The 23,162-nt window shown below is 43.5% G+C and overlaps 1 long non-coding RNA gene across 1 annotated transcript; it reads right to left on the bottom strand.

Moving 5' to 3' along the window:
* Positions 1-2,111: 2,111 nt before the first annotated feature.
* On the bottom strand, positions 2,112-22,707 carry LOC103307550 (uncharacterized). Its single transcript, XR_006176089.2, has 2 exons — positions 20,340-22,707; positions 2,112-20,181 (listed from the first exon to the last, which is right to left on the bottom strand). It is a non-coding gene; the product is annotated as an uncharacterized LOC103307550 (long non-coding RNA).
* Between the last annotated feature and the right edge of the window lie 455 nt (positions 22,708-23,162).

The following is a 23,162-nucleotide window of genomic DNA, read 5'->3' as shown; positions in this document are numbered from 1 at the left end:
ATCTGGTTAGGAGAAGGGATTTGCCACCTCTCAGGTGAGTGCCCTAACCATTGGGGTATGGAATATTCTGATATGGAGTTCCCGCTGTCTTTCCTGTTGAAGCTGTTGCACTGTTGAAGCATGGCTTTCTGGGACAAATTCCCCCTTTCTGTAGGTATGGCTGCATTCTTTGTACCTACATTTTTTACCTTGTTTTTGGCTGTATTAAAACAAATTTTGTTTGAATGGGCCTACCTTACAAGCAACCCAAATCACTCTGTATGACAGCCATGTCTTGGTCACTATTTACCATTCTACCAATCTCTGTGTCATCCACAACTTTTATCAGTAATGATTTTATATTTGCTTCCAGATCATTGATTAAATGTTAATATGCATTGGGCTTAGAACAGATCTCTGCAGAACCCCACAATTTACACTCCCATTCAATGATGATTTCCCCATTGACAACTGCTTTTTGTGATTTGTCAGTTAGCCAATTCTTAATCCATTTAACCTGTCCTTTATTAATAATGTACAGTCCTAATTTATTGTGAGAATATCATGCAATACTAAGTCCAATGCCTTACAAAAGTCTAAGTATATTACATCTGTATAGCTACCATGATCATGCAAATTTGTAATCCCTACAAAGAATGAAATCAGGTTTGTTTGGCAAGACCTATTTTTCCATAAAACCATGTTGAATGGCTTTAATTATATTTACACCCTTTAATTCTTTATCAGTTGAATCCTATATCAGCTTTTCCATTTTTTTGCTCAGGATTGATGTCAGGGTAACCAATTTAGAATTAACCAGTCATTACATTTGCCCTTTTTAAATATTGGCACAACATTAGCACTCTTTCAGTCTTCAGGAATTTTACCAATATTCCAAGAGTTCTTTTAAAAATTGTTGTCAGCAGGCCAGAGATCTCCTCAGACAACTCTTTTAGGTCTCTTGAGTGCAAGTTATCCTGGGCTGCTGATTTTAAAAATGCTTATAACTAGTAGATGTTTAATATTCTCCTTAGTTACTAATACACTGGAAAGTACTTCATCATCCTCATGTGATACAAGTACATCATTCTGCTTCTTTCCAAATACAGAATAGAAATATTTATTTAACACTTCTGCTTTCTCACCATCATAAAACTCTTTATTGTCCTTAGTCCTTGTAACAGTGTGGACTCACCCCTGCGGCACCCCCTGCTGGTCATCTCAGGGAATTAGCATTTCCAGCCTCCAGAGCACCCTCTGAAGGCCAGTGTCCTGCTACCGCTTGGCCCCTATGTCCCTCCCGGACCCAGTTCCCTGTTGTCTGGGGTGTTGCCCCCTGGCAGTAACCCCTCACAGCTCTGGGTCTCCCCCTCCTAGGGGAAACCCCACCCACTATCCCCACTTCGCCTCAGTGTTAGACTACTGCCCAGTCTCTATCTAGCCCCCGTTCACTGGGGCAGACTACAGTATAAGCCACTCATCACAGGCAAAGGGTTTGGACCTGCTGCCTCTGCCTACCCATGGGCTGCCTCCTGCAACTCAAGTGCCCCCTTTGGCCTTACCCTAGACCTGCAGCCTGGGGCTTTCCTAGGCCAGAGCTCCCCAGCTCCCTTGGCCTTTCCCCAGCCCTGCTCCACTCTAGGCACTTGGGTAAGCTCCCTACAGCCAAGCCCTTCTCTCTCTGAACACAGAGAGAGACTGCTAAGCTCCTGGCTCCCAGCCTTTTTATACAGGCCAGCTGTGGCCTGATTGGGGTGTGGCCCAGCTGCGGCCACTTCCCCAATCAGCCCAGCTTTTAGAGCTGCAGCCCTCTCAAGGGCTGCTTTCAAGCCCTTCCAGGCAGGAGCGGGTGTCCACCCCGCTACAGTCCTGCTCGGTGTGGATATTTCCCTGTTGTCTTTAGTTTCCCTTATCAATGTTCTACACTTCATAATTTTGAATATACAGTGATTGCTATCTACTTCCTCTTTTCCCCTCTATTTGTTTTATTTGTATCTGTATTATAATTTCTACTAGCTGCCTTCACTTCTCCACTGAACCAGAATGGACAGCTTTGGGTAAAAGCCCTCTTTTTTGATGGTGGAATTGTGGCTTTTGGATCATCTAATACACTCTTTTTAAAGAATTCTTAATTTTCTTTTTTTTTCTGTCTGAATTTTTACTCCCAGCCAATGTAATGCATAATTTTCCTCAGCTTTGAGCAATTAGCCCTTTTGAAGCACAAATACAATTATATTTCTGGTTGGGACGGTCCTCTGTTTGCCCATATTGAATGTAATCAGGTCATGAACATTGCTCCCTTGGCAACCACCAACTTCCAGTCCAGCAATTAATTTATTTCTATCAGTCATAATGAGGTTCAAATAGAGTTACTTGCTGGGTACAATATCTTTTGTGTTAGAAAATCATCATCTATCATTTTTAGAAACTCTAATGTTGTTTTACTACTGGCTGAATGAGACCTCCAGCATGTCTCTCTCACCTTGAAGTCCCCCATAACACTACAATTTTTCTTTCCACTCATGACAAACAGATGCTTAAAGAAGCAACTTGTCCCCTCCTGTTCTCTGGTTTGATTCAGTGGTATGTAACAGATCCCCACCAATACCCCTTCTAGGGCTTTGTTATTTAGCACATTGATCCATATGCACTCAAGATCCTGTGGTTCTGACTGATCAATAGAATCATAGAATAGAACCAGAGAATATCAGGGTTGGAAGGGACCTTAGGAGGTCATCTAATCTAAACCCCTGCTCAAATCAGGACCAATCCCCAACTAAATCATCCCAGCCACGGCTTTGTCAAGCCTGACCTTAAAAACCTCTAAGGAAGGAGATTCCACCACCTCCCTAGGTAACCCATTCCAGTGCTTCACCACCCTCCTAGTGAAAAAGTTTTTCCTAATATCCAGCCTAGACCTCCCCCACCCCACTGCAACTTGAGACCATCACTCCTCATTCTGTCATCTGGTACCACTGAGAACAGTCTAGATCCATCCTCTTTGGAACCCCCTTTCAGGTAATTGAAAGCAGCTGTCAAATCCCCCCTCACTCTTCTCTTCTGCAGACTAAACAATCCCAGTTCCCTCAGCCTCTCCTCATAAGTCATGTGCTCCAGCCCCCTAATCATTTTTGTTGCCCTCCGCTGGATTCCTTCCAATTTTTCCACATTCTACTTGTAGTGTGGGGCCCAAAACTGGACTTTAAAACAGATAACTCTAAAACAGATAATAGTGTCTTTAATGTACAGTGCTATACCCATCTCTTTTACCCACTCTCCTAGGCTGCTCGGAGCCTGAAGTCTGGGTGTGCTATTTACTTGTGTTTGCTCAGCCCCTGCCTGAGAGTCTGAGCCTTTCAGACTCACTGCTGCTATACCTATATAAACTGCTGCTCAGCCCCTGCCTGAGGGCCTGAGCTGTGACTCTTTACTGCCCCGACCTGACCCAGGGCCTGGGCCTGTTAACTGCTAACTGTTACCTGTGTTTGCTCAGCCCTGCCGGACGGCTTGACCCAGGACTCCTGTGGCCCGACTGATTCCCCAGGGACCAGTGCAGGGACTAAGGGAGGTGGTGTGGTTCCCCGCCGTCCCGAAGAGGGACGAGCCCCGACGAACCCTCTCTTCATCCTCCAATCCTGAAATCCATGTAACCTTAAAACACAGTCTCTTTCTCGGAAGCACAAAGCTCTCTTATGAAATTTTCATTTTATCAGAACAGTCTGCCCATGTCCCTGAGCAAAGTATTGTTGGCAGTGAAGCTTAAGTTGATCTTCACTATTCAGAGTACTGAATGTCATTATACCCTCTTTTAAATTATCCCTGAGGTGATGAATAAATTGGGCTTTGCTCTTTTATTGGTTTTCAGGTGTGCATCGAATGCACAGCATCTCAATAGCACATAATCCAGCATCCTGGCTAGCCCTGCTTACAGGGGTGACAGTGGGGATGGGCGAATGTGATAGTGGGGATTCAATGAATGTCTGAATTGTACCTGGAAAACAGACTGTTAGCTCTGACTAATGGTGACACTTCTCTCTTGAAGTAGCAAAGACAGGCCTATTAGCTCTTTTAAAGTATCACACATTGCCACAAGATTTAATAAGGAGTCAGATCAAAGTGCCCTAAAATAAGCCTCTGAATTTCAACACTCCTAAGAGCTCTGAAGAGAGTGTGAGGCAACACCTGTACAATGTATAATGCAAAGCTGGGACACTGCTAGACTGCCTGCACTGTACGATAATTTGATGACACCCAGAGGGTATTTCACATTGTGCCGATTTGTCACATCTGAGTTGTGAGGGAGAGAGAAAGAGAGAGATTAAAAACATCAAACAGCAGCCAATTTTTGAAAGTGATTATGTAGTCTGTTCAGGGATCACATGGCAAACTGAACTTGATTTCTACTGGACCACAGTTTTATGCATTAATAACTCAAGGCAACTGAAACAAGACTAAATCCCTATGTATGGCACATCCATCTTGCAAATGAATGTAAATGTCACAATTTTATATAAGAACTCAAGATACCTCATTAACAAAAATTTCATCTCATCTCTTGTCCATCCAGATTCTATCATTCTGGACACAAGCTACTGTTGGACTAGACAGATAGTTCTTCTATATGTTTCTAGATCGATGACTTCATCTAAACCTTGCTGTGGCAGGACCCACTCGCTCTTGCCTCTGCGAAAGTCCATAAACTACTCAGAGACCTTTATGCTGGTAAAACACCAGGTGCAATAGATTTACATTGGTTCGCACCACCTTTGTACAATATACAGCCATACTCCTACAGTCTTAGGGAGCCCTCAGCTCCTGAGACAAGCAGGGAACAGCAATCTCTTTTTCCCCCTCACTGCCTGCTTTCCCTACTTCCTTCTTGTGTCTTTTTGTATCCTCTGCCTAATGGCTTAATTAGCCTTACAGCTCTCCTCCATCCACCAATTAGGCACAGCTCTTCTTAACAAAGTCTATTCTGCAGTGTTTAATTGGAGCTGCAGTGACCAGAGTGCTGGCTCAGCCGTTTTTGCCCAGCATTCTGTCACACACCTCTCCCCTTTCCCCCACTTGGTCATAGCCATAGCCATGACCAAGCCTGGCTTATGTTATCCTCTGCTGTACAAGAATAGGTGCCCCCTCTTTTTCACCCCATTCATATGCCTTCAGTGCTAGAACTGCATGATTTTTTTCAAACAAATAGTTTATTCACTGAAAACATGCAGCTTCAGATTAACCGTAACAATTCACAAATTTGACAAATAGTTTTGGTCAAAAAAATGTTGGGGCATGATTGTCCTGGTGCCCCCTTATACCTAATAGCCCAGTAGTTCAGGCTGTCCCGTGGGATTCTGGAGACAGGTGGAACCCTAACCACTGGGCTATAGGGTATTTGTTAGGGAGGTTCTCTGAATCTCTCCTGTTGTATCATGAATTAAATATTCATTGGGACAGACAAAGAGTGACTCTGTAATCGAGTGGTTTGAGCACTCAGCTGGGAGGAGGGACACCCAAGTTCCTGCCCCAACAGATATTAAATAGATATTAAATGGTTTATACAAAGTGGAACAGCTTCAATGGGGGGAGGGAGAGAGAGAGATAGACTCCTACCCCAGCATATACCATAACCTAATAGGTTAGGTTATTCATCATAGATAGTTACGTCCCAGGCAGACTGCGAAGAGCTACAAAAGGATCTCTCAGAACTGGGTGACTGAGCAACAAAATGGCAGATGAAATTCAATGTTGATAAATGCAAAGTAATGCACATTGGAAAACATAATCCCAACTATACATATAAAATGATGGGGTCTAAATTAGATGTTACCACTCAAGAAAGAGATCTTGGAGTCATTGAGGATAGTTCTCTGAAAACATCCACTCAGTGTGCAGTGGCAGTCAAAAAAGTGAACAGAGAGTTGGGAATCATTAAGAAAGGGACAGATAATAAGACAGAAAATACCATATTGCCTGTATATAAATCCATGGTATGCCCACATCTTGAACACTGCGTGCAGATGTGGTCACCCCATCTCAAAAAAGATATACTAGACTTGGAAAAGGTTCAGAAAAGGGCAACAAAAATGATTAGGGGTATGGAATGGCTTCTGTATGATGAGAGATTAATAAGACTGGCACTTTTCAGCTTGGAAAAGAGACGACAAAGGGAGGATATGACAGAGATCTATAAAATCATGATTGTTGTGAAGAAAGTAACTAAGGAAGTGTTATTTACTCCTTCTCATCACACAAGAACTAGGGGGCCACCAAATGAAATTAATAGGCAGCAGTTTTAAAACAAACAAAAGGAAGCATTTTTTCACACAATGCATAGTCAACCTGTGGAACTCTTTGCCAGAGGATGTTGTGAAGGCCAAGACTATAACAGGGTTCAAAAAAGAACTAGATAAATTCATGGAGGATAGGTCCATCAATGGCTGTTAGCCGGGATGGGCAGGGGTGGTGTCCCTAGCCTCTGTTTGCTGGAAGCTGGAAACAGATCACTTGATGATTACCTGTTCTGTTCATTCCCTCTGAGGCACCTGGCATTGGTCACTGTCTGAAGACAGGATACTGGGCTAGATATACCTTTGGTCTGACCCAGTATGCCTGTTCTCATGTTCTTATGTAATGTGGGAGACCTGAGTTCAATTCCCTCCTCATGGAATGGGGATTCAAACTTGGATCTCCTACATCCCAGGTGAGCACCATAATCACTGTGCTATTGGTTATAAATGGCCACTGGCACCACCACCAGCAGTTTTGTGAATATAACTCTTTATGTCCTTTCCTTTTATTTAAAAAATGCCTCATTTTGGGCCCAATGGAATGTTTTGTTTGACCCAAAATGAAGTTTTGCCAACTTTGAATCACCGGAGGAAAAAAAATCAGTTCCTGTTTGACTCAAACTAATTTTTTTTCAATTTTTTGGCACTGCCACTGAACTGAAAAAAATTAATTATTTGCCCAGCTGTAGCATGGATCCCATTTGTTATGAGAAAATATACCAGTCAAAAAACTAAATTCTTTGTGAATTATTTCCCAATCCCTCCTTAAAAGTAAAGAACAAAAATGAAAAGGGACTGTGGTCTGGAAATCTTTAAATGGAGAACAAAACTGGCAGAGGAGGAGAATCCTTCAGTTAATAGTCATCTTAAGATACTGGTAATTTCTTGGTATCCCAATTCATGGGCAACATTCTGCCCCAATTTACATCTCATGAAATGCCTTTGAAATCAGCACTGTAAAAGGGGTGGAAATCAGGACGTATTTGACCGTGGGAAAAGGTTCAAAACTGTATGCTCTAAAATATATTTGTCAAAGTCATGTTCAATGGTGTTAGTTTTTTTTATTTAAAAATTATAACTTGGTCTATGTAACATTTAGTTTCCAAGAAACAGAGCAAAACAACAGCACAGCATGGTTTCATTAACAGGTCAAAAGCATGTATATAAATACAGTTGCCATGTGTAATACTTGATGCAAAATATTTAATTAGCTGATCTTCATAAATGTAAAAAGTTCGCATGACAAGGAGTTTCAGTTTATGATTAATAAGAAATATATAAGAAATTGATTAATTAGATTAATACACCTTTTTCCCAAGCAGGGGTTGCATAAAACTTGGATGAAGCATGAATAATTAGACAGGTAGTACTGGGCCCCTTGCCACCACTACCTTCATGTGCTCCTGCCGCCTCCTCCATCCCTGTTTAGATCCAGCAGAGGAAGGAGTGGAAGTGGAGGTGGCCCCTTCTCTTCCAAATACCTACTCAGCCAGGATGCCTCTGGTGGCCAACAGCAATTACTGGCCATTTCTACAGCCCCACCATACGCATGACATCATGCCTAGGTATCAGACAGATTGGCCAAATGCATAAGTATTATGTGAGATGCACAACACTTGGCCTGCCCTATACAACCATTCAGTTGCTAACCTCATTAATAATAAAGAAACTCTGAAAGCCCAAGAATAAGGATTCTGGGTAAGGGAAGTGATCTTGGTGTGGATTGGACCTTGTTCTTCCAAAATGACAACTCCATTTCAGCACTGTCAGCTGGCTCTTTAGGTTGGGGACTACTTAGCTCCCTCTTTGTCTCCTGGCAATCTGAAAGTTGGGGAGAGCTTGCCCCAATGCAGGGCCATCAGGGGAGCACCAACTGCCTTTCACTCTCCCCATCATTTCCCAATTGTAATAAGGTCACTTCTTCTATTTGTTCTTCCTTGATTGTTATTTGGGTTTTTGGCAAGGTATTAGACTGCATAAATTTAGTTTTGGAGCGGTTAATTTTCAGTCCAACTTGGCTGCTTTTTGTGTTGACTTTTCACAGCATTTTCTGTCGTTTGACAGTATTTTCGGCGATCAACACAATATCATCTGCGAATATGAGATGGTTTAACTGCTCTCCGTTGATGTTGATTCCACCCTTCCAATTCATTTGCCTGGTTACCATTTCGAGGCAGGCTTTCTATATGAGCCATATGTCTATTTGGGCCAAGAAATCAACATGCACCACTATCAGGAAGGTGAACTCTCGCCAAGAAAGAAAGCAGGTTGGTATGCATACAGTTCTATCAAGGATGTCCTCCAAGGAAAAATCAACAAGGCAACAAGCCAGCCTCTTTAACTCAACAGTACTGCCAGCAATGTTGTACGGCAGTGAAACATGGGCGCTGACAAAGACAGAGGAGCAGCAACTGTCTGTCACGCAGAGGGCGATGGAAAGAAGAATTCTGAGAATTTCAATCTGCTACCGAGTCCCCAATGAAGTGATCAGACAGCAGAGTGGAGTGCAGGACGTTGTTGAGAGCAGGCATAGTAAAATGCGATGGGCCAGCCATATAGCGAGGCTCATTGACAATCGATGGACTGCAGCTGTCGCTGAGTGGTACTGACGTGAACTGAAATGACCACTCGGCCGACCTCCAAGGCGATGGGAAGATTTTATCGTGAAAAGACATGGCTGCACATGGAGAAGGAAGGCCCGGATATTAGAAGAATGGAAGATGTGTTTTGATCGGCGCAATCTATACAAGGGCTGAAGGACCGATCAATCAAGATATCAAGGTAATAAGGTCACAGACTCTGCTGCCATGGGAAGGAGCTGAGTACAGGTCACTGCAGAGGAATGCCAATCACTGAAAAGTGGGGCCTTTAGCTCAGTGTTCAAATAGTGCTTCATGGGCATGGAGCTTATCCAGGTCATGGAGCTCTGACTGGGATCTGCATTTACAGAGTTCCACCATCGGGATCTAGCCTTATGTAATGTCTCCTGGCTGTGTGTAATTGCATCTGTTCATTCTGGTTCACTGTGAAAGTTCAATTTCAGAGTGTATCAGCCTGAGGCAGAGTTATTGTGCCTGGGTGTAGGCTCTAGTGCACCTATTTAAGATTTATAGGTGACAGCAGAGAAAGTATGGAAATTAGTACATCAGCTTCCGCCGCATGTACCAAATGCCCTCGCTAACCCGAGCAAGAAAGGCATTCATCATGTAAACAAGTAAAAACTAACCTCCTGCCCTCACACCCTTTTATCTTTCATAACGTCCACCGCAGTATCTCAGTTGTGATTATTTCCAATGGAATTCAGCACATCAGTGTGAATTATAGCCACTTTCCTTACAAGTCTAGGTGCAGAAACTTTCATTATTTCTGACATTACATAATACTCATGCATTTTTCCAAGACTACAATTACTTTCCATAGACTAGAATGCTCAGTCTTTGGGGACTGATTGTCAGATTCTTGCAGAGATTTTAGTTTAATCTAAAAATCTTTTCATTTCACTTCATTTAAATATTTTACAAAACTAGGGCTAAATGAATAATCAAAGACAGATCATTCATATCATCTAGGCTTTGCCCTATTGTTAATCATGCTAAGAGAGGAAGAACAGTTACATACTATACTGATGATTTTAAGAAGGTCTGGTATATTGAAGCAACTCTTCTTACATAACCAAGAACTTGATTTTACCACCAGATTTTTAAATGTCATTGGGACTATTTATGTGAGTAATAGCTACCAGATTTGGTCCTCCATCATGCTTCATATCTATCACTATTAATTGAACATTGTGGAACACAGACCATGTCTGTCCCTTTCAAGGTCTGTGGCAACATGGGAGCTGCATTCCTTAAGATCTGCAAAATGCTTGTCTTGCTTGCCCCGCATAACTGGCCACTGGTGGTCTATATAGCACTCGCTGGGATCACATGGTGCTTTTGATGAAACAAGCTATATACAGTGAGTGCTAATTATTATCTATTTATTTTTTATGACTGTCAGGGACCAAGGAAGTTGTAGATGGCTGTTGTGTCCTATTGAAATCCTCAGCAGTACAATTGACTCAAATCTGAACGACTATTGTGTTATTTGCAGAGATGGACCCAAATTAAAATCCTGCATCTAGGGTGACTGCCTACATTTTAAGGCAATAAAGAACAACTGTTTGGGGGTGAGGGAAGACCACAGGACAAAGCTTATTCTAAGGGGCGGGACCTCATGCTGCATAAAATCTCATATTGTAACCCAATGTGTCATCTTTTACACAATTATTGGTTGAAAACGTAGAGCCAAATCCTCAGCTGGTGTAAGTCAGCAGAACTCCATTGATTTCAATTGGACTAGGGTGATTTACATCAGCTGAGGATTTAGCCCTTACTTTTTATCTGATTAAATCCTTCTCAGTAGCTCCTTATTGGGCACAGGATAATAGAAACCAAATAAATGATGTCCCTTCAAATACAGGATGGGTGGTCACTCTCCGTGGATCCAAGCATTCCCCAACTTCAGACCTGTGCCACCTCTCCATTTGAAAACAAAACACTTCATTCAATTACAGGTTATATTTCTAGGTGCAGTTCAAGAGAAGACAACTGGAGGAAGTGCACGCTGAAATTGATATTCGGATCTGAACTTCATAGTTCAGGCCCATCACTAGTTATTTAACTTTTTTTTAAAAGAAATCTTTTCCCCATATCGAACTAAACTTGTTGCTGATTCTGGAGAGTCAGTTTCATACATTTTTGTGGCATGACTCATTTAATGAAAGTAGGCACTACAGTGCACAAAAACATTTTGTCTCCATCTCTGAAACACTTTCTTACCCACTGGCTGCTTGTATGACTCATTTAACATCAAGTACAAATATAATAAGAACTCCTATTCACCAGAATGACTTATGGTCCTTGGCTACCTTTAATACCGGCAGAAAAGGGAAAATGTGGAATAGGAAATGGGTTATTCAAAGAGTTATACAGGACTTGTGCCTGGCATCCATGCCTGTGATATTTGTAACAGACTGAGCTGTAAAGGCAAGCTGAACCTAAGTATGGTAAAAGAGGAGTCCATGTTTTATTTATTGAGAGGCAACCAATGTTCCTGTTCTATTTTGGCTCAGCCCAGTAGACGGATAAACATCAGCTTCAAAGTTCAGTCAATAGTTAGTGCTTCATATGTATCTGGTCCAAATCTAGTTTCTGGATCTGAGAGCTTGGTTTGGGCCCATCTCTAGTTTTTACATTTCATCGCTAGATCGTTCAGTGAATGGCATCTGTGTGCACTGGGATGCCTGCTAAGCTAATCCTCACACTATGCACACAGAAAACTACTTTTGTGTCCTTGTGGAAATACAAAAGAAACCCATAGGAATTGCCACTCTGGAACTGGCCCATCTCAGTTGCTCAGAGTGGTCAATGTCAGATGCTTTTGAGGAAGTTATAAGCCCCGTACAGGCACCTAATTCATACCCTCTTGAGGGAAATGCTAAACTGGAGGAGTCCCCCTTGTAACTTATCCTAGCTGATGAAGATTGTTTGTGCAAGTCTTACATTAGCCAATCTGCTGAGAATATTGCAGAGGCAAAGATTTTACAGTTGCAGAGTGTCTTAGGGAAGCATCTGAGAAATGCATATGGAAATCTAGATCCTTGGTCCCTTTGTGCCACCCCAGCAGTGCGAAGGCAACTTAAAGCTTTCCTACAGGTACCACTGGGTTCCCCTGATGTAGATGAATCCCTGTGTAAAGCTGTTGTGGCCAGCTTTATTCCACCTGCTCCCACCCTCATTCTGCAGCAAGGCAGAGATACGGTATGGTGGAGGCCTAAGAAGGTATCACACTGCCCTCAGACAAACCTGAACTGACAGAACAGTGTCTGCGAGGGGGGACTGTTCCAGGAACGTTCAGGCAGCCCTGTAGCTGCTTCAATTTAAGCAAAGGGTCATTTTAACTCCTTGCCAGCCCCCAGGATTGAGGAAGGTGACTAAGTCACTTTTGCCTTCAACCACCTCAGCTGCACTGAACTAGAGCTCTGCACTAGAGCTGGCAGGAATTTTCAGGCAAAATGGGTTGTCGTTGGCAAATGCCAATTTGTTGAAATCAAAAATTTTCATGGGAAGAGATTAATAACACTTCTGTCCAGAAATGTTGCCAGGTCCAGGATGGAACTTCTAATCAAAATGAAAGTGACCTACTCTAGACTAGCCAAGAGGGCACCCCCTTAGGATGTGAGAGACCAGAGTTCACATGCCTGTTCTACCTGATTCAGAGCAGGGACTTGAACTTCAGTATCCTCAGCTATTGACTATCCTGCTCTCTATTACTCTGTCATTTTTCTCAGAAAACTTTGAAAAGTCTCAGTTTCATCCCAAAGCAGAAGAGGAATGGGATGGAAAAAACTGTTTCCTGCCCAGTTCATCTCGGCACACTTGAGGATCAAGCCCATAAGACCAACTGAGACCTAGACACACTAAAAACAAGAGAATAAAAAAAATGGCACAACAGCCCAAAACATATCAAGCAGAATGCAGATAAATGCTTTTAGACAACTGTATTTCATCTTCATTTAAACCCTGAGAAGCCAACCACAGCACAAAACCAGGGACAAATGGGTTTTCCTGATAGACAAATAGAAGCCTACTCATGGTCAGGCGATTGGTATATTTTTTCTAGCCTGCCACCTACTGAATACTTCTATAGTAATTGATCATTCACTATTTCCTTTGCTTCCTGCAGTGTCTACATAGTCCTTGGAGGTTTTCTATCCAAATATTAACCCAATGCTGCCATATTTACCTTGGGAGAACTGAAAGAATCCCAACTCAAAGCAGTAGAGGGCTGAAATCATGGCTAACTTAGTGACAGGCCATGGTGCAAATAAAAATGGCTTCCAAGAAATGTCTCTTAGAGTCTGCTGTGCTGGGCAGTTCGTTTCTCTGGCTATACAAATATTCTTCATCTTTGCTGCAGCAAAGTATCTTGTTTGCTTGAGCCACTAGAAGTGGGAACCAGAGTAACAGGGTTAACATTTGCTCGAATACTTTTTCATGCATACTCTGCCAGGCTGTCTCTGTTATTCTGTTCCCTTTACTTTCCAAATTTCATTCTCCAGAATGATCAATGTCATTTGTAATATTTGAACAAGTAAGAAAAAGTGCTTTGATGTTTGCCATGTCTGTTTGCACTTCAATGCAACTCCAATGGAAAGTCTACAAGCTGGCTTTTGTTGGCTAATTTTAATTTGCTGCATGAAGAGAAGAGTTAGCAAACAGCTAATAAGCTTTACTCTAGACATGAAAGGAATCACATGGCAAAGCATTCAGGCCCTAAATGAATGGTTTCTATACTCTTTTCGAAATAGAGAACAGTTTCATCCATAAATTATGTTTCTCAACAACAAGATCATTTATGTGTCCTGGCCTCTATCTCTAGTAGAGAACATGCAAGTACAGATCAATTTACACACCCCGAATCCCTGACTTGCTTCAAAAATAAAGTCTACACAGGAAATATTTAAAAAAAAAACAAAAAATAAGAATCCCATTGTCAAGACCATCCCTTGCGGTAGCTAGAGCACTCTGTGTTACATGCTGGATATTTGATTTCCTTATTTTGTTATCCTGGTAGCCGTGGGTTATAAGAATAAAAAGATATTAAGACCTGCCAGATCCTGAATGGCCTCAAACCAGCCATTGTGAAACAGTCATGAGCCAGCAATCACATGCTTACAGTAGTTTTAGCCAATTAATGGAATCCCTGAATGGAGTGAGCTGGATTTTTTTATTGATACTAGGAAGGAAATGACTGGGCTGTATTCTTGCCATGATAACAAGCTTTCTGCTGATCTCATGCTAAATTCTATTCCGCTGGGAAGTTAAATCTTCACTGATCTTCTAAAGGGGTTCATTTTAAGGTTAGGATGTAGTTTTAAACTTGGCTTGGGGGCACACATCCAGAATGTCCCATCAGCTGATTTGTGTTCAGGATAGGACTAGAGGCTATGGGGCAAGGGGCTTCAGGCTGCTCTAAGTTCTGCCTAACTTCCATACCCTCATGAGGCTATTCTGACAGCCAGGGCAAGCTTTTGTTTTGTGTATCAGCAAGGATAAGTTGTTTAGTTTCTTAATTACTGCACAAGGTCCACTCCAAAGAGTACATATTTGGGACTTTTTCCAGGCTGCTTTTTCCAGTTGCATAGGCTCTCCTTCCAGGATGGACATATAATTCTCCTTTTTCCTGGCATCTTGTGCCTGGCATACTCACTTCTGGCCCATCTGATGTTCTACCTTCTCGAATGCTGTCCTCAGGTCACTGATATAAGACTCCACAATATCATCCACCTGTATGAGTACAGAGGGCCTTTCTGGTCCTTGCTGCTTGAACATCAAGTCACGAGGAAGTATGGGTTTGTGGAGCCCCAAAAAAAATCTCAGGAGAGTAATGGATAGTTGAGTGCCAGCTGGTGTTGTAGGCAAAGATGACAAAAGGTGTTTTGTATCCCTGGCTTGTTGATCTTTGATTACTAAGATTCTAAGCATGGAACCAACTGGGCTGTTAACTCTCTCCATTCCCCCATTATGGGCATTATTTACGCAGATAAAAAAAACACTATTAGATACCCAGTTTGGTGTCTTTTCATACTCCAGGTGGCCTGCTGCTTTATCATGAAAACATTCAGAACTGTTCTCTGTGAGCTAGCTGGCAAGACAATCCTGTTTACGTCATACACCCACTAGTTGGTAGACGGATCAATGGATAATCAATTCTGAACTGCATTGAACCTCCCCAGTCTAGGTCTCCTTTGGTAAATCTGTTGCCCACTGAACATGACTCAGGGTCCTTAGATTGTTCTTGCCAGATGTCCTCACAAGACCAGGCTGAGTCTACTCTCACGGTCCTCACCTGGCTGAGGGCATCTGCACCTCAGTTTGCTTTCCAGGTTTACAATGAACTATGAATGTATATCCAGACAGTTTGTGAATCCATCTCCACAAGAAGCCTTTTGGTTCTGTACCTAGTAAACAGGGGCAATAGGCCTTGAAGACCTCCACAGTAGCCAGACAGTTGTGTACCGGAATACTTGGTTTCCCTCATTTAAATATATGGCTTTCAAAAGCCACTGGTCTACACCTACTAAGCTCATGGATTTGTTCAAGTGCAAGTCCAAAAGGAACTCTGAAGGCATCACAGATTACCATAAATGGGTAGGATGGATCCGGGAATAAAAGCACAGCATGGTTTAGAAGTCCTTCCCTCAGTAACTCAAATCCTTTTTGGTGTTGCTATGTCCAGACACTGTTGCTGTTAGTGAACTGGGATATTGGCACTGCCTGCTGTGCAAATTCTTTTACAAATCCTGTGTATAATCCACAGGGCCTACAAACGTCTGTACCTCCTTTAGGTTAGTAGGAACCTTCTAGTCCTTTATAACATTCAGTTTCTGAGGTTGGGACTCCAACCCATCCTCACTGATTATACATTCTGCGAAGGTGACGCAACTCCTTGCATACTGACATTTGTTTCTCCCAAGTTTAAACCCTAAAATGCTTTAGAAACTTTTCCACTCCTACCAATGTTCCTCCCATGTTTTATGGAAACAAATTAAGTCAGCTAAGTACGTGAGGATGTCTTCAGTTCTCAAAACTTGGATTACATCATTTGCTACTCTCTGAAACATCCCTGGGGCATTCATGAGTCTGAAAAGCATTCTGCAGTATTGAAAAAGTCCATAGGGTGTCAAAAAAGCTGTTTTTTCTCTTGATCCTCAAGTGACATTTTAATCTGATGGTATCCAGATACCAAATCAAAACTACTGAAATATTTTGCTCCTGACATTTTTTTATGTAGGGTATCGGCTATGTGGGGAAGTGGGTAGCTGTCTTGAACTGTCTGTGAGTTAAATCTCCTTAAGTAGTCAACACATATCCTTAAGTCTTCATTGGGCTTTTTTGTAATATCATTTGGATGTCCAAGGTGGTGTAGATTGCTCAATCAAGCCATCCCCCAGAATGCAATTTAGCTTCTCTTTCACTGCAATCTGATATGCTAGGGCAGTGGTTCTCAAACTTTTGTACTGGAGACCCCTTTCACATTGCAAGCCTCTGAGTGTGACCCCCCCTTAGAAATTAAAAACATTTTTTAATATATTTAACACCATTATAAATGCTGGAGTCGAAGCGGGGTTTGGGATGGAGTCTGGCAGCTCGTGACCCCCCATGTAATAACCCTGCAACCCCCTGAGGGGTCCCGACCCCCAGTTTGAGAACCCCTGTGCTAGGAGAATCCAACATGGGGGCTGCCTCACTCCCTGGCATAAGCACAATCCAATATTGCTCCTGATAGTATCTCCAAAGCTCTTTATTATACTTGAAGAACATACTGGCACTATCATAAGAGTAGCTGTTCTAATCACTTCCTTTCATTTCCTTCTACAGCTATTTTCTGTCTAGTCAACCCCTAGCTCTTTTACTGACTGGGCTTCTTTACAGCTCTTGATCTCTGCCTCTGTGAGAGGCTTTGTGACACCAACTACACTGACACTTTACCCTGGTCTGATTTTTCACTAGCTCCATTTCCTGGCCAGTCACATTAGTTGTTCTTACCCAGAACTCCCACTTTGGTCCATCTTGAAATCGAGTTCTCCTAACCAGCAATCATGACTGGATACTGGTCATTTCAAACATTCCTACGGGTTCACTGCAGTAGTCTTTTATCCTTATGGGTATTATTGCATGATTACCTGGCTTCACCACAACTTTATTCCAACTCACCCAGGGAGTAGTTCTTCTGTCAGTCTGTAGGCATGGTTAGAGGCATCTCTAATATGTTAAGAGCTTCACCCCAGGAGCTATGCTTTCTCCTACCCACATCCAGCAAGAGTAGCTGAATAATATCCAGGGACAAATGTCTTCTCGTAACTCTCCAGAAGTTCCTGCGATGCCCTCAGATAAAACCCACTCCCAGTATAACAGCACTAGAAATGTTGGTTATCACAAATATTGGTTATCTCACCATTTAGTATCCAGAGACCCCAAGTTCAGTGGGAACTAGATTCTCCTGTTGTCTGCAGTGGCTGATGATTAAGTCACCAATTTAATTCTTCATCCCCTTCAGCACTGGGATGGATCAGACTTATTTCAGATCCTGAATCAAACAGCAGCATGCTTTTTCCAGCCATCTATGTCTCCAGACACATAGTAACAGGTATCTGGGTAACTTTAAACCTGGTATATGCTAATAGTTGCTGATGGGGTGGTCCTATTGCATCAGCAGCTTCTCGTTTCCCTGGGGGTGGCTTCCCTCTGCCTGAACAATTCTGTCTCAATTAACTTTGCTCCACATCACCTAGAAATGTTATCTGGCCTGGGACCCACTTGGGAAATAATCTCATCTGACCCTTGGGGAGCCTGAAAAGAGCTTGCAGCAAGGCCTCCTCCAATATTTTAGCAAATTCCCTAACAATCATTTCTTGAAATGCTGCGGCTGGTACAAAGATGTCACACTGGGGCTAGGAATTAACAGCTAATACCCTTAAGGAAACCCCAGTTTCTACTTCCATGTTTGTAACTCAGCTTATAAACTGGTCCATTGTTTTAGCCAGTATGTTGTCCTCCTTCACCAGTTATGACATTCCCCTGTTAAACCATTTATAACCTGACTTTTCACACAGGAATCTCTCATGGCTCGTCAGTGTACATAGCCCTCTTTCTCCATCACCAGTGCCAGATTCAGCACAGCACAATTCTGCTTCACTTAAGCCATCTCTTGGCCAGAGTGGTACAGGGGAAGACCTATTGATCAGTCTCTGCAACGTACACAGATAGCTATGTAGGGAGGTGCTGTCTGCCCTGATCATTACACCATACTGTGAAATTTACATCAGGTCCCCTTCCCTGGCCTCAGGGGAAAAGGGACCATGTCTCTCTGTTGGGGAAGGGAAGGGCCTGCTGCAGTTAGCTGCTGAGGCATGGGCTAGAAGAGGACACTTTAAGATTGTCACTATCTAACGACTGTTCTGATTGGCTGTTTTTCTAAGTTGTATTCCTGAAGCGCACAAAATAACTGTCACATTTAGAGCAAGGTGTAGGAGGAATGAGTAACTCAGAGGAGTATGGGGGTGGGGGGACACCTTTATATGATGTAGATCCAGACTGCAGCATGAGTGGCAGGAAGAGTGGAATACTTTATTTATTTAAAAGAAAATAACAGGAATCACATTTATTTAGCATACATGACACTAAAGAAAGGAAAATAACCAAATAGTCATAAGTTTAAAAAAAATGTAAAAGAAGGAAAATAGGGAAGCGTTGATGAACTATCTGAAAGGTACATTGATAAGGGCCAAAAAGCAAAAGGGGAAGGAGGCAGTAGTTTTTTAAAAGCCTTTAAAGACAATACACCACATTTAGACACAGAAATGCCCTCTTTCTCAACTTGTGCTATCTACACATTGGGCCTTCTTGTGACTGCACTGTAGTCAGTCTGGTTACATCAGGGATGAATTTAACCCACAATTTCCTTCCACCCCGCCACCCCCCAATTATTGTGAAATCCATTAGATGTTGCTAGTGAAGAGTTATGGGGTATTTGTTGTATCTCATCTGAGGCACGTTTCGCTGTTCAGTAATTATTGCTGGGAGGATTGTTTCAAACACATCTTAGTACACTACAACAGGATGTATTCCTCTCTGCCATCCAGGGGTCCTTCGGCAGTACTGCACACAGTCTAGGTCATGATTCCTCATCAGATTGAGTTAGGCAAAGTAAATACATTCTAGCACTTTGCAGCAGCCCTGCTCCAGGACAGAAATAAGGAGTCTACAGCTTGGTAAACATGAAAATGTTACATCCTTAGTATGCGCCTGTTTAAACAAATAAAACACTCCCCTCCTCCTCCTCCCCAAAGAAGGAAAACTCTGCTTTTTAGGATTGCATTAAGCTTTTCCTATCTGACTCTAAATAGGGGGTGTCATATGTGAGCCCCCATGAGATATCACATTCAGATTGTGGTTTATGTGCTGCTGTAGGATGATTTATTTGTAGGCAGTCTGTCTGCAGTGGTGGGCCATGTTTCCATTTATTTTAAAGATCTGTCATTCATGTACTGGGGTTTTGGTGGTTTGGGCATTGCTGTAAGTCACAGCCCAGACATGTGCTAGGGACAGGAACAAAACTACTAATTGGTATGGGACCAAGCTGCAAAATTCAGATGTGGATCTTATTTTTCAGTGCCTCAAAGCTTGGGGGTAAACCTTACCTAGAGAGAAGCTACTGTCGCTCCACCATCATTTTTGGGGAACCAATCTTGAGATTGAATAGTTACTCTTGATTTCCCCATCCATCACCAGCGCTACTAAATCCTTGGCCCCACTGCTATCTACCCACCAGCCAATGTAGAAAACACTTATTACCCTAAGAAATAGGCCCCATTACAATCACTGCCATTCACCAACACTCCCTGGAATTCCTCTCCATACAAACCACATCTCGTGCACCTCTTACACCTTTTTTCCCCTAGTGATTTTAACAGAACTAACAACATGGTGCTGTGTTAAAATGCTACTGTAGACAAGGCAATTTTAACACATCAGCTGGTCACAGTAAAACCCTACTGGAGATGCTAGGGTTTACCTCAGTCCCCCAAGCTAACATGTATTACAACTGCAACTGCCTTGACTACACTAGGGGTGAAATTCTGGCCAAGTTTGTCAATTTTGCCATTGAGTGTAATGGGGCCAGGATTTTTACCCGAGCAATTTCGGATGTGTCAGCGATCATGTGTTAAAAATACACACGTATTTTCTTTCCACTAGTAAAGACATGGCCACTGACAACCCCCCATTGCTACTACATCAACATCACACTCACCCACCTCCAGTTCCTTCAGTGTCAGTCCTGGAAGCACCATTTTTTAGAATCAGAGCCTCTGGGGATGAAATAAGAGACATAGATATGCCCATCAGGCTTGTTATAATAACTGGAGAATACAGGGTATCTCCCATTCCTTCCCTCTCTTGTCGTTTTTATACTTAATACTTTATTTGCAGAAGTGTAACCTGGGCTGGTTATTGCTGTTCATTTTACCTGCAACCACTCCAGAATTCAACTGGGTTGTTAGAGTCTCTTTCCAACTCCTCCTCTTTCCACAGTAAAACTGCACCTATGGGCATAAAACTTAGACATTTGGCAGGTTAAGAAAGGAAGCATTCAGGGCATCTGCTGCAGGAGAGCAGCGAATATCAGCAGTTCTCCAAACACAATGGGCAGGTCTACACTACCGCTTAAGTTGATCTACCTTACATCGCTCAGGGATGTGAAAAAGCTCAACCCCTCCCCGAACGACACACTTTTTATGCTGTCCACACCGGCGCAACGTCAGTGGGAGATACTCTCCCGCCGACATGGCTTCCGCTTCTCGCTGAGGTGGAGTAATTATGCCGATGGAACAGCGCTCTCCCATCGGCATAGCGCGTCTTCACCAGACGCACTACAGCGGCACAGCTGCATTGGTACACTTGCGCTGATGTAGCTCTGTAGGGTAGACTTGACTTGCCCAATGGCAACAATACTCAGGGGATTGGCTGGTGGCATTGTAAATTTAGAGTGAGTTCTTTGATAGCAGGGTTCACAGAGAGTCTTCACTTCCAGCTTGTGCCACAAGATCAGATTCATTAGGTTTTGTCCAAAATGCCAGATAATGGGAACCACTTTTTTATTGTGAGAAATAGAGGCGCACACACCACCAGGGAATGTTTCTTTAACAAAACACAACATTTTATATTCAAGATAATTAACAGTGTTAAGATTTTTAGTAAATAAACCCTTCTACTTCTCAATTGCCCCTGTTTCCAAAGCACTGAGCCCAATTGATCAGCCCCTCCTAAGGTTCTTTGTGCCGGTGGACTGGCACAATAGGACCTTAAATCAGCCCTAGAGGGGCTGAGGAGAATATCCCCAGTTCATAAAGAGACAGAATGTGAGCCCATTCTATAGTACTCTTGGAGCGGTGGTCACGTCAGCATCAACTGGGAGCAAGCTGGGACTGCACCAGGGAAAGTTGGGACCAGTGAGAATAGGGCCAGAGCACAACATGCTGCAATATGGCCTAGCCAGTGGATGGTTCCCAGGGGCGGCTCTAGGCACCAGCAAAGCAAGCAGGTGCTTGGGGCAGCCCATTTGCAGGGGCGGCAGAGATCCAGCATGGGAGCTGAGAACCAACAGGGGGCCCTGGGAGCTGTAGTTCCTTGGTTAGCTCCCTGCCTATAGAGTCAGCCCTGGAGCAGGGAAAGAACTACATTTCCCAGCATTCCCTTGGCCACTATCAACAGGAAAGGGAGGTGGAGGGAGTGAGGAAGCTGAAACCTCATGCTGCAGCTTGCTGTGAACGGAGAGCTCACTGCTAGAGTGGGGTGGCCCTGGGAATGGGGAACAAGTGTGCCCAAGGAGTAGAAGCCTTTGGCCCAGATATCCCCTTCAGAAGACATCCCCAGACTGGATTAGGGATACTGGTGTGACCTCACCTTGCAGCCCCCAAAGAAAGAATTGGGTGGACTAAATGGACAGTGCCCCTCTCTATCTGAAGCCTAGCAAAGGAGGTACGTGGATCCCACTAGAATTTAAAATGAAAAGTAAGGGAGGGGAGGCTCTGGACCTGGGCAGCTTTAGATACAGAACCAGGCACGTACGAGGATTTCCACGTCTGAGCCATGGAAGCAGAAAATGATTTTTCCTTTCCAGATTTAGCTAATATTCAGAAAGGGAATCTAGCACCTGCCCTCCAGATTTGAACACCTCAACATTCAGGAGTGCTCAAGCTCAATTCGGACAGCTGTTACTTCATTTCTCCCAAATCAAATATTACTGATCCACTGTAACTTGCTGTAGAAAAAGTAGGATAAAATTGAGCAAGAAATGCTTCTCAGTGGTTATTAGGACTGGAATTGCTATTTTCAACAGCCATTGCCATTTTTTTTTTAGTTTTATTTGTTTAAAAGGAAGACAGTGATATTGCATTGGCAAATTCCCCACAGAAACAAAGAGTGGAACAAAAGAATAATAAAGGCACCTCAACTTTTCCTCATTTATGGAGGACAGTCTTATAATATGCATCCAGATATCCTCCAATCACACAAGCTGAAAATTGTTCCACTTTACTGCAGTTCTGTACAGGGGCGGCTCTAGGCACCAGCAAAGCAAGCAGGTGCTTGGGGCAGCCCATTTGCAGGGGTGGCAGGGATCCAGCATGGGAGCTGAGAACTAACAGGGGCCCCTGGGAGCTGTAGTTCGTTGGATAGCTCCCTGCCTATAGAGCCAGCCCCGGAGCAGGGAAAGAACTACATTTCCCAGCATTCCCTTGGCCACTACCAACAGGAAAGAGGGGGAGGGAGTGAGGAAGCTGAGACCTCATGCTGTAGCCAGCTGTGAATGGAGAGCTGCACTGTGAGTAGGGATTCCATATTTTAACATTCAAAAAATAGGACACTCCATGGGGAGGGAGGGTAGCCACACCCTGCCCCCATCCCTTCCCTCCGACTGCCCCCCACAGAAACCCCAAACCATCCAACCCCCCCTGCTCCCTGTCCCCTGATCACCCCCTCCTGGGACCACTGCCCCAACTGCCCCGCAGGACTCCACCCCCTATCTAAGCTCCACTGGTCCTTGTACCCAACTTCCCCCTTCCTGAGACACCCCCCAACTTCCCCTCTAGGACCCCACCCCCTACCTGTCCCCTGACAACCCCCTGGGACTCCCATGACTATCCACCTGCTGCTTGTCCCCTAACTGCCCCCCAAAACCCCTGACCCATCTAACCCCCCCTTCTCCCTGCCCCTGACTGCCCCCTCGAACCTCTGCCCCATCCAACGCCCCCTGCTCCCTGTCCCTTTACTGCCCCCCCCCCGCCCCCGG

Source organism: Chrysemys picta, chromosome 3 (assembly GCF_011386835.1).
Source record: "Chrysemys picta bellii isolate R12L10 chromosome 3, ASM1138683v2, whole genome shotgun sequence".
Lineage (NCBI taxonomy): Eukaryota > Metazoa > Chordata > Testudines > Emydidae > Chrysemys > Chrysemys picta.
The sequence above is the reverse complement of the archived record's forward strand: the minus strand, read 5'-3'. Positions and strand labels throughout refer to the sequence as shown.